The sequence below is a fragment of the Gopherus evgoodei genome, chromosome 16 (genome assembly GCF_007399415.2).
Source record: "Gopherus evgoodei ecotype Sinaloan lineage chromosome 16, rGopEvg1_v1.p, whole genome shotgun sequence".
Taxonomy (NCBI): Eukaryota; Metazoa; Chordata; order Testudines; family Testudinidae; genus Gopherus; species Gopherus evgoodei.
The window spans coordinates 6270883-6281976 of record NC_044337.1 but is presented as its reverse complement, the minus strand read 5'-3'; the positions used below and the strand labels follow the sequence as shown (position 1 = coordinate 6281976).

At 48.5% G+C, this 11094-nt stretch overlaps 1 long non-coding RNA gene across 1 annotated transcript; it reads right to left on the bottom strand.

The window, feature by feature from the left end:
* Positions 1-540: 540 nt before the first annotated feature.
* LOC115636091 lies at positions 541-10810 on the bottom strand. Its single transcript, XR_003996806.1, has 3 exons — positions 10710-10810; positions 1234-1238; positions 541-552 (listed from the first exon to the last, which is right to left on the bottom strand). It is a non-coding gene; the product is annotated as an uncharacterized LOC115636091 (long non-coding RNA).
* Positions 10811-11094: the final 284 nt, after the last annotated feature.

The following is an 11094-nucleotide window of genomic DNA, read 5'->3' as shown; positions in this document are numbered from 1 at the left end:
CATTGCTCGGCACCTCTTCATGGCCGGACGTGGCATGGCAGCTCTCTCCCTTTTGGAGTGGCAGCTGCCTCTGTAATGTTGCAGATTGATCAGTGAGTGGGATTGAACCAGGAACCTCTGGAGTTTAATGCATGAGCTTGTACAGCATGAGCTAAAAGCCAATTGGCTGTTAGCTAAGGCTGTAAAGCAGACTCATTTTCTCTCTCTTTCTAAGGGTACGTCTTCACTACCCGCCATATCGACGGGTAGCAATCGATTGCTCGGGAATCGATATATCGCATCTCATCTAGACGTGATATATCGATCCCCGAATGCGCTTATATCGATTCCGTAACTCCACCAACCCCAACGGAGTTGCGGAATCGACAGGGGGAGCTGCGGACATCGATCCCATGCGGTGAGGACGGTGAGTAATTCGATCTTAGATACTTCGACTTTAGCTACGTTATTCACGTAGCTGAAGTTGCGTATCAAAGGCCTGGTCTACACTACGCTGTTAAACTGATTTTAACAGCGTTAAATCGATTCAACGCTGCACCTGTCCACACTACACTGCTCTTTATATCGATTTAAAGAGCCCTTTAAATCGATTTCTGTACTCCTACAAAACGAGAGGAGTAATGCTAAAATCGATATTACTATATCGGATTAGTGTTAGTGTGGATGCAAATCGAAGTTATTGGCCTCATTATTTTACAGTAGCTACCCACAGTACACCGCTCCAGAAATCGACGCTAGCCTCGGACCATGTATGCACACCACCGAATTAATGTGCCTAGTGTGGACATGCACAATCAACTTTATAATATCTGTTTTATAAAATTGGTTTAAGCTAATTCAAATTTATCCTGTAGTGTAGACGTAGCCTAAGATCGATTTTCCCCCGTAGTGTAGACCAGCCCTGAGTGGTCTCAGTGCCACTAGATGGGATACACCACCACACGCAGAAGGTGTGTGTGTTACATACTTCCCTAGCTGAGGTAGCACGTCCTGAGCTTCAGAGACTTCCCAGCTGAAATCCTGGATGACTCCTGTAGCAATGCAGCCTCTGGCAGGACAGTACTGAGAGTATCAACTCAGGACAAACTGCTTGGAGCAGGGCAGTCACAGCCCAAGGCTGGGCATCCTTTACAAACCAGCCAAACAGAGAGGACTTACATTTTACCCCACTTGCTAACCCAAAGTCATACAAGCAATTCCCTCAGATACTCCAGTTCCCTTGTATCACCCGACCACTCCTTATGGGGATGAATGGTCATGAAAATCAATACCCCAGTAAAAGAAAAAAGGTTCTCCTGATCCCACAGGACCAAGCCCCAGACCCAGGTCAATATACAAATCAGATCTTACCCACAAATCACGCTGTTGCCAGTCCTTTAGAATCTAAAATCTAAAGGTTTATTCATAAATACAAATAAATATAGATGAGAGTTAAAATTGTTAAAGGAATCAATTACATACAGCAATGGCAAAGTTCCTGGTTCAGGCTTGTAGAAATGTTGGAATAAACTGCTGGCACAAATTAAGTCTCTGGAGTACATCCACAGATTTGGATGGTCATTCAGTCCATTGTTCAGAGCTTCAGTTTGTAGCAAAGTTCCTTCAGAGGTGAGAAGCAGGATTGAAGACAAAATAGAGAGGTTTCCAGGGCCTTTTATACCCTCTGCCATGTGGAAGGCCCCCTTTGTTCTTACTGTGGAAAATCATAATAGCAAGGTGGAGTTTGGAGTCACATGTCCATGCATGACTCAGTTCTTTACAGGTAGAGCAGCCATTGTTCACATGCTACTTTGAGTGTTCCCAGGAAGGCTTCTCATCTGTGGATTGGAGTTTCCCCAAGATCCATTGTCAGTTAAGTGTTTCTTGATTGGGCACTTAATCTGATAATTCTTTTCTCAAGAAGCTGACCAAATGCTTCACTAATGCCACTTAGAATCAAATACATTGAGCTACAAGTGCTTAGCCAATACTTATAATTTCAATTACAAAAATGATACACACATACAGACAGCATAATCATAACCAGAAAATTACAACCTTTTCATAGACTCCCTACTTGACCTCTTTGTACAAAATTTGAGCAACTATAGGACCTTGGTTGCAACAATGATCTATATGGTCACAGTTCATGTCAATAACATCATACCCCCAACACAAAATTGATGCAGGAAGGGATGATACAAACATCGCTGACTGCATCCCAAGAGCTCCCCATCCTTGGTTCTGTCTTACTACAGTATGAGGTAAGAAGCTGTATAAGTGTATAACAGAAATGGTTTATCAAAGTCATGTTCAATAACATGATTGAATCTTTTTACAAACTCAAGGTAAAACTTGGATAGAACAATAGTGGATTGTTCATAGTACGGGAATCTTGGCATTTACCTATGAAAGCAATGTGGTAACAGGCCTCAGTTTCCGTTTTCATACCGCTCATCAGGTCTGGAATGTCTTTTCTCCTGTGAAAAGTTTCGAGACTGTTTACAGGCAATAACTGAGAAACATCTGTATCACAAGGTCTTTTAACATGAAGTGTGTTCTTACATATGATTTAACATGTTCAAGGGTTTTCCCAAAAGATTAGGCACATTGTACATTTTTACAGTTTCTGGTAATAGCAATACATTAGTTACAAAAATCACCATCAGCAATAACAACGAATCCATTGCAAGTGTCCATCTACAATCATTTTTGTCATGCCACACCTTTGGCTCAGTACCATTGGTGTTTGGGCCTTTTAGGGTTACCTTGTGGCTTCCCTTTGCAAAAATTAAGATCTCGCTTTCCTCCTTATCCTGAAGGATCAAACCCTGATTTCTCTTGCTTAACAGAATCCACTGGCTGAATGGGTGTGCTCTCTTTGCTAGCAGCTAGGAGCAAGTCTTTCTTCTCCCTGTCAGCCAATTTGCATCCAAACAGACAGAAGCCTTTTACCAGTTTTCAGATCATTAACTGTTACCAGTTCCAAGGCTGGACTCCGTTTTAAAGAGAGACCATCCATTTTTACTAGCATGTTAAATGCAAGGTTCTGTTGTCCTTTCATTACCAACCTCTGCTTCCATATGGAATCAGATGTTAAGTCCACTGAGAGACTACAGTCATATCCCAAATGTCTAGAGCTGAGAGTACACCTGCCATCCCCTGCATTCTCGAGAGATTAACTACACAGCTGTTCTGCTCTGCCGACTGAGCTACCCAGTCTTCCCTCTGAACCTGAGACACAGACTGTTCACTCACAGAAGTGGCATGGAGACATTCCTCTCCCAGCAACCTTGTCTTTCCAACAAACTGGTCAAACTCAGCCTCTTGGTTATGGGGCTGTCCAACTCTCTTAACAGCTTTTTCTTCATCTGAGGGCTTGTCTACATCAGAAAGTTGCAGCGCTGGTGAGGGAGTTACAGCGCTGCAACTTAGGAGGTGTACACATCTGCAGGGCACCACCAGCGCTGCAACTCCCTGTTTGCAGCGCTGGCCGTACTCCCGTTTTGTCTCGGGTGTAGAGGATCCAGCGCTGGTGATCCAGCGCTGGATCACAAGTATAGACACTTACCAGCGCTTTTCTTGACCTCTGTGGAATAAGCAGGTATCCCAGCATCACCGAGGAAGCCTCTGGTAATCAAACTGGTCTCCTTCCCCAGCTTGCTCTCGCGTTCCCCGAACCCCGAGCAAGCAGGTCTCCTTCCCTGCGGTTTGCTGGGTGGTTCCGGGAACGCGAGAGCAAACCGCGGCGAAGCTGGTCTCCTTCCCCGGTTTGCTCTCGTGTTCCCCGAACCTCCGTGCAAGCAGGTCTCCTTCCCTGCGGTTTGCAGGGTGGTTCGGGGAACGCGAGAGCAAACCGCGGCGAAGCTGGTCTCCTTTCCCGGTTTGCTCTCGTGTTCCCCGAACCCCCCTTGAAGCCGCCCAACAGCGCTGCAGTGTGGCCACATCTAACACCACTTGCAGCGCTGGTTGCTGTAAGTGTGGCCACTCTGCAGCGCTGGCCCTATACAGCTGTAACAACCAGCGCTGCAAAATTTTAGATGTAGACATGGCCTGAGACCTTCTTAAAGCTATCCACACTGGATCAAAAGGAAAGTCAGCAGATCCATTCACAACACAAAATTTCTCTGTTAGGAACTGAAACTTCCTTGATTAAAATCACTTCCACACCCTTCAGTTGCAACAAACTGCTTGCAAAGACTACCCTGAAAATCTCTCTTCAGGAATCTTTCTAAGCACCAATTCACCTTTACCTTGCTCCACAGAAGCATTGCTTCTGAGTTTCACTTACATCCAGAATCACCTTTGGCCCATGCAATGGATTCTTACAGAATCCCCTTTCAGGCAAGCTGCTATATTTCATAGTCAAAAGGTCAGAAGCAGTCTCCTTCCCTTTGCCACACACAAGTTCAGGAATCTTTTCCTGCTTGCTAGAAGTTTTCAAACTGTCAGTAGGTAACACAATCAAATCACTTTTGTGCTCTTCTTGTGCCCCACCTAAGATATCACACACAGACTGACAGAGTTGCTACACCCTTTCCTAGCGACACATTAGCACAGGCAAAATACAAGCATCAGAATTTGCTAGGACACTAAGTGGATACAACCTTGTTACAGTGCCATTCTCCCTAGCAGATACAAACTTAGGATCATTCCTTTTCTGGGCTTTAGCTGTATCCAGAACCAATTCTGGGACCACTGATAAATTGTCAAGTAGCATAAACTGGGAAGCACTTTCTGTCTGCTTCACAGACAAAGAAGAGCTGGAGAAATATTCCCCTTTAATAGCTTGGGATCTCATTTCCCTTGTCCCAGCACACAGGGCAGTTCACAGACAACAGCTTGGAGATTTGGGTAATTCCCTCCATAGGCAAGTCTATACCCCTAACAGACATTTCCTTTACTGTCACAATTCTGCATACAGGTAACAGGTAAGGTACAGGGACACTCATCTTCCACTATCCTTGCCTTCCCAAACTGCTGACTAGACAAAGCCATCAGCTCACAAGGCTGCCTAGGCTCATCCAAACTTTCCCTCCTTCCTCGTCCTCCTCTCCCTTGTCCCAGCACACAGGACTGGTTACAGACAAATACCAGGAGAGTGGGGCAGCTTACTTATCAGGTAAACTGCTGTTCTCCACACTACACTGAGGGCTTGTCTACATCAGAAAGTTGCAGCGCTGGTGAGGGAGTTACAGCGCTGCAACTTTGAAGGTGTACACATCTGCAGGGCATCACCAGCGCTGCAACTCCCTGTTTGCAGCGCTGGCCGTACTCCCGTTTTGTCTCGGGTGTAGAGGATCCAGCGCTGGTGATCCAGCGCTGGTAATCCAATGTAGACACTTACCAGCGCTTTTCTTGACCTCCGTGGAAGGAGGAAGCCTCTGGTAATCAAGCTGGTCTCCTTCCCCGGCTTGCTCTCGCGTTCCCGGAACCCCGAGCAAGCAGGTCTTCTTCCCTGCGGTTTGCAGGGTGGTTCGGGGAACGCGAGAGCAAACCGCGGCGAAGCTGGTCTCCTTCCCCGGCTTGCTCTCGCGTTCCCGGAACCCCGAGCAAGCAGGTCTCCTTCCCTGCGGTTTGCAGGGTGGTTTGGGGAACGCGAGAGCAAACCGCGGCGAAGCTGGTCTCCTTTCCCGGTTTGCTCTCTCGTTCCCGGAACCCCGAGCAAGCAGGTCTCCTTCCCTGCGGTTTGCAGGGTGGTTCGGGGAACGCGAGAGCAAACCGCGGCGAAGCTGGTCTCCTTTCCCGGTTTGCTCTCTCGTTCCCGGAACCCCGAGCAAGCAGGTCTCCTTCCCTGCGGTTTGCAGGGTGGTTCGGGGAACGCGAGAGCAAACCGCGGCGAAGCTGGTCTCCTTTCCCGGTTTGCTCTCTCGTTCCCGGAACCCCGAGCAAGCAGGTCTCCTTCCCTGCGGTTTGCAGGGTGGTTTGGGGAACGCGAGAGCAAACCGCGGCGAAGCTGGTCTCCTTTCCCGGTTTGCTCTCGCGTTCCCGGAACCCCCCTTGAAGCCGCCCAACAGCGCTGCAGTGTGGCCACATCTAACACCACTTGCAGCGCTGGTTGCTGTAAGTGTGGCCACTCTGCAGCGCTGGCCCTATACAGCTGTACTAATACAGCTGTAACAACCAGCGCTGCAAAATTTTAGATGTAGACATGGCCTGAGCTACTTCCAGCAAATCACAGTCACCTTTTTCAGGTGTACTTTTATAAAATGTATTAGCCAACAATCCATCACCCATCAAAAATCTACACTTTCCTTCCTCAGCTAGGGCTTTAACCTGACCATCCCCTTTAATCTGCTTCTGAGAAACTTTTTCCTGACTAATGAGCTCTTTGTGCTTGATCTAATTCCAGATTCACTTCTGAGACATTAGACAAACATTCATAAACTTCATTCACAGACGAACAGCTATTTGCCACCTTTCTCACCAGGTTAAATTCACCCTCTTCCTGGCCATAGCAAAACTGGTTAAACACAGACAACTGTTCAGAGTAATACAACATACCAACATTGTTATAAACTAGACTTTCAAGATGATACAGTTTCTGCTGTTCTTCCATTGCTTTTTTGACTTGGAGCTTAAGTCTGGCAGTTTCTTGTTGCATCTGGCAAACCCTCCTCCACAGCCAGCAGTTCCATATACCCTCTATGAGCCCTTTCCTCTCTTTCAGCAGCTTTTTTGTCTTTCAGCATGAAAGAGGAAAGGAGTTAAAGTGGCCAGGTAGGTCAATTAACTGCCCAGGCTGCACCTGCGGGAGGAGGAACTAAGCACGGGGAGTTGAGTAAATGAGGCTCAGCTGGGCAGGAATAGGTGGGGCCTAGAAAGCCCAGGAGCTGGGTGGCTGGGAAAGGGCAGTTACTCCCTGGGAAGTGGTAGGAATGTTTGAGGACTGCAGAGGAGTCTGCAGTTACTCCTTAGGACTGCTAAGGAGAAGAGACCTTGCTACCCCAGAAGGGGGGAACACGGAGTGATCCAGCCAGAGGGCCGGGTCATGAAGATGATGGTGTAGTTCCTGGAGTGAGGCAGGTCTGCAAGGTGAGAGGACAGTGGGATCAGCACTACCTGATGGGGACACGCCAACTGTCAGAGCTAATCCCCAGGATGGCCAGGAGAGTGAGTGGACCCTGTCACAGACCATGTGTTACATGTGGTGACCTAAATAGTCATAAAAAAGACATACAACTGGTAAACATGGTACATGCTCAGAAAAGTCTGGTGATGACAACAATCTAGTGTTTTTAAATGATGGCACCTCAGCTAAGAGCATAAGAATGGCCCTACTGGGTCAGACCAAAGGTTCATTTAGCTCAGTATCCTGTTGGCCGACAGTGGCCAATGCCAGGTGCCCTAGAGGGAATGAACAGAACAGGGAATCATCAAATGATCCATTCCCTGTTGCCCATTCCCAGCTTCTGGCAAACAGAGGCTATCCCTGCCTATCCTGGCTAATAGCCATTGATGGATCTATCCGCCATGAATTTATCCAGTTCTTTTTTGAACCCTGTTATAGTCTTGGCCTTCACAACATTCTCTCGAAAAGAGTTCCACAGATTGACTGTGAATTGTGTGAAGAAATACTTCCTTTAGTTTGTTTTAAACCTGATGCCTATTTATTTCCTTTGGTGACCCCTAGTTCTTGTGTTATGAGGAGGAGTAAATAACACTCCCTTATTTACTTTCTCCACACCAGTCATGATTTTATAGATTTAATGCAACAATAGTTTTTCTTGCTTAGACCTGGGAATTATAACAACAGATATTGCAAATAAATGCAACTGGAAAATATATAAGGAAGAAAGAATGGGGAATGCTCGTTTCCTTACCATTTTTACTTTTCAAGGGCAAGGTAAGGTTGAAGGTAATGGAAAATTTACCCACCTGGAATTTTAAGAACGCTAACTGGGAGCTATAAGTAAGTGTACTGACATTGTGAATAATCATTATGTGGGTGATGGCATAGAGAATTTCTATGACCATATTATAAAGGGATTAAAAGCAGCAGCTACTGTAGCTGTGCCTAAGATATTGAAGTACTGCAAAACTAAAAACTCACTTCCATGGTGGAATGAGGTGTGGAAAATGGAAGACAAAGAAAGGAACAAAGCCTATAACAAAGCACATAGCGTGAAGATCTAATGACATATAAAAGATGTAAGGCAATAGCACAAATAATTTATTTTTAAAAAAAATCAAAGAAAATGAGTTGGAGGAAGTACTGCAGGCAGATGAATAAAGACACCAAGGCATCAGAAATATACAGGTAAATTAGAAGAAGGAATGGAATTCAGACTAAGCGTAGTCACATCCCAGGTCTTGTTGGGACTGACAGCTCAGTTAGAAGCTCTGATAATGAGAAAGCAAAAGTTCTACGAGAAACTTTGAGGGGTGAGTAATGATGAAAACCAAAGTGAAGTTTTCCACCAGATCAAAAGACAATTAATTGAGGAGAGTCATAATCTGTTCTGTAGTTGGGGTGAACTGAATGAATGGTTTTGTATGTGGGAATTGGAGAAGGCTATTGCTATCACCAAGAATACATCTCCAGGTAAAGATAATACAGTATATGTTACAGAATGTTTAAATAGCTCTGAGTCTAAAAGCAGTCTGGGGGTTTGTCATGGAGTGTGGGGAGTCCAGTCCTGCACCCCTTTCCTGGGACCCACAGTGACTCTCAGCCAGCCAGTAAAACAGAAGGTTTATTGGACAACAGGAACACAGGTTACAGCAGAGCTTGCTGGCATAGTCAGGATCCCTCCATCGATTCCTTCTGGGCTTTCAGGGTGCTTGGATCCTAGCTAGGATACCCTGAATTCTGCCCACACAGCCCCAGCCCAAACTCAAAAAACTGCTTCCCTCCTGCCACTCCCTTCCTTTGTCCCCCTTCCCGGGCAAAGGTGTTGACCTTTCCCCTCCCTTACCTAGCTCAGGTCACAGGCTCTGGTATCGTCTATCCCCTAAAATCCTCCCCTGCTCTCCCATTCCCCACACAGACAGCCCCTGCTCCATCACAGGGTTCTCTTGGAATTATCTAACATTGAATAGGAAAAAGGAGTGACCCTGGTAGGTTGGAATTCCACTACAAAAACCAGGCACGCTATCCACAAAAATGGATGCTGTAGTGAGGCGGCCTGGCTCCCAGCCACGCCAGAAAGGGCCAAGCCCCCACAGACGCCAAAGTGGGTGGAGCCACCGCTGCCTGTTCCCACCCCCCCAACCCCCCAGAAGTCAAGGGGCGGGACAAAAAGTATAAAGGCCCGGTCCCAGCGCTCAGTTGGCAGCCGGCCGCCGAAGAGACCGGACGCAGGTGGCCGAGCCTGCCCCATGCCCGGTATCCTGAGGGGGACTGGCCGAGCCTGCCCCGTGCCCGGTATCCTGAGGAGCTGCCTGAGCTTCCCCGTGCCTGGTATCCTGAGAAGGACTGGCCGAGCCTGCCCCGCGCCCGGTATCCGTATCCTGAGAAGGACTGGCTGAGCCTGCCCCGCGCCCGGTATCCTGAGAAGGACTGGCCGAGCCTGCCCCGCGCCCGGTATCCTGAGAAGGACTGGCCGAGCCTGCCCCGCGCCCGGTATCCGTATCCTGAGAAGGACTGGCCGAGCCTGCCCCGCGCCCGGTATCCGTATCCTGAGAAGGACTGGCCGAGCCTGCCCCATGCCCAGTATCCTGAGGAGCTGCCTGAGCTTCCCCGTGCCCGGTATCCTGAGGAGGACTGGCCGAGCCTGCCCCGTGCCCAGTATCCTGAGGAGCTGCCTGAGCTTCCCTGTGCCCAGTATCCTGAGGAACCCATGGTCTGGGACCCACTGGAAGATGCCGGCGAGACGCAGGTACCCAGGGAGGGGGAGGTCGGAAGTGGCTCGGGGATAGCCGACCCTGGTTTGGCTCCCAAAGAGCCTGAACCCATGTCAGTGTGTTGCGGCCAGGATCCCCACTAACTGCAGCCAGTCTTTGCCATTGCTAGGGTCCCGGGCTGGGACGCAGTGCAGTGGGAGGGCCTGCGTTCTCCCGCCACCCTTCCAAGGGTGGCAGACTCCCCTTCTCCCTGGCCTGAGGAGGCCTTCTTTATAGACGTACTGTTTGAACTGCTGCTCAGCCCCTGCCTGAGGGTCTGAGCCCTGTGCCTGTTTATTGCCCTGCCCTGAGCCAGGGCTTGGGGCTTTATAGACTTCCTCGTGGAACTGTTGCTCAGCCCCCTTGCTGAAGGAGCTGAGCCCTGAACTGCTTAGTGCCCCGCCCTGACCCAGGGCCTGGGCTTACAGACTATTGTTTGCTCAGCCCCTGCCTAAGGGCCTGAGCCTTGAACTGCTTGCTGCCCCGCCCAAGGGCCTGGGTTATAGACTGTTTGCTCAGCTCTGCCGGAGGGCTTGAGCTCCTGACTGTTTCTCGCCTCACCAGGCTAGGTCGACAGCTCATCCAACTCGTGTAGCGAGGCGGCCTGGCTCCCAGCCACACCGGAAAGGGCCGAGCCCCCACACTGGACCCCTACAGATGCCTATAGACCAATTGCCCTGACGCCCTGTCTGGGTAAAGTTATGGCAAGAATGGTGAATGAAAGATTGTTGCCTATTTGGAAAACAGTGGCATTCTAGATGAAGTGCAGACTGGTTTTAGGAGATGAAGATGCACCATGGATCACATTGTTAAGTTAGAAACTGAAATACCATAAAGCACGAGGCACAAAGGTTTCATGATAGCTGTGTTTCTCGATATTGAAGGGGCATATGACACGTTATGACAGCCCAGAAGAGAAAAGTCTGTCCTAACTCGGGGACTCTCTTTCTGCCCTTCCACCCCCACCATGATACAGTTCTGCGGCGATCTGGAAGCCTACTTTCGTCATCTCCTACTCAAAGGATACTTTCAGGACAACACTGAACAGCGCACTGATACACAGGTATCCTCCCACCAACAGCACAAGAAAAAGAACTCCACATGGACTCCTCCTGAGGGTCAAAATAACAGTCTGGACCTATAGATTGAATGCTTCCGCTGACGTGCACAGGCAGAAATTGTGGAAAAACAACATCGCTTGCCTCATAACCTAAGTCATGCAGAACGCAATGCCATCCATAGCCTCAGAAACCACCCAGACATTATCAAAGAGGCTGATAAAGGAGGTGC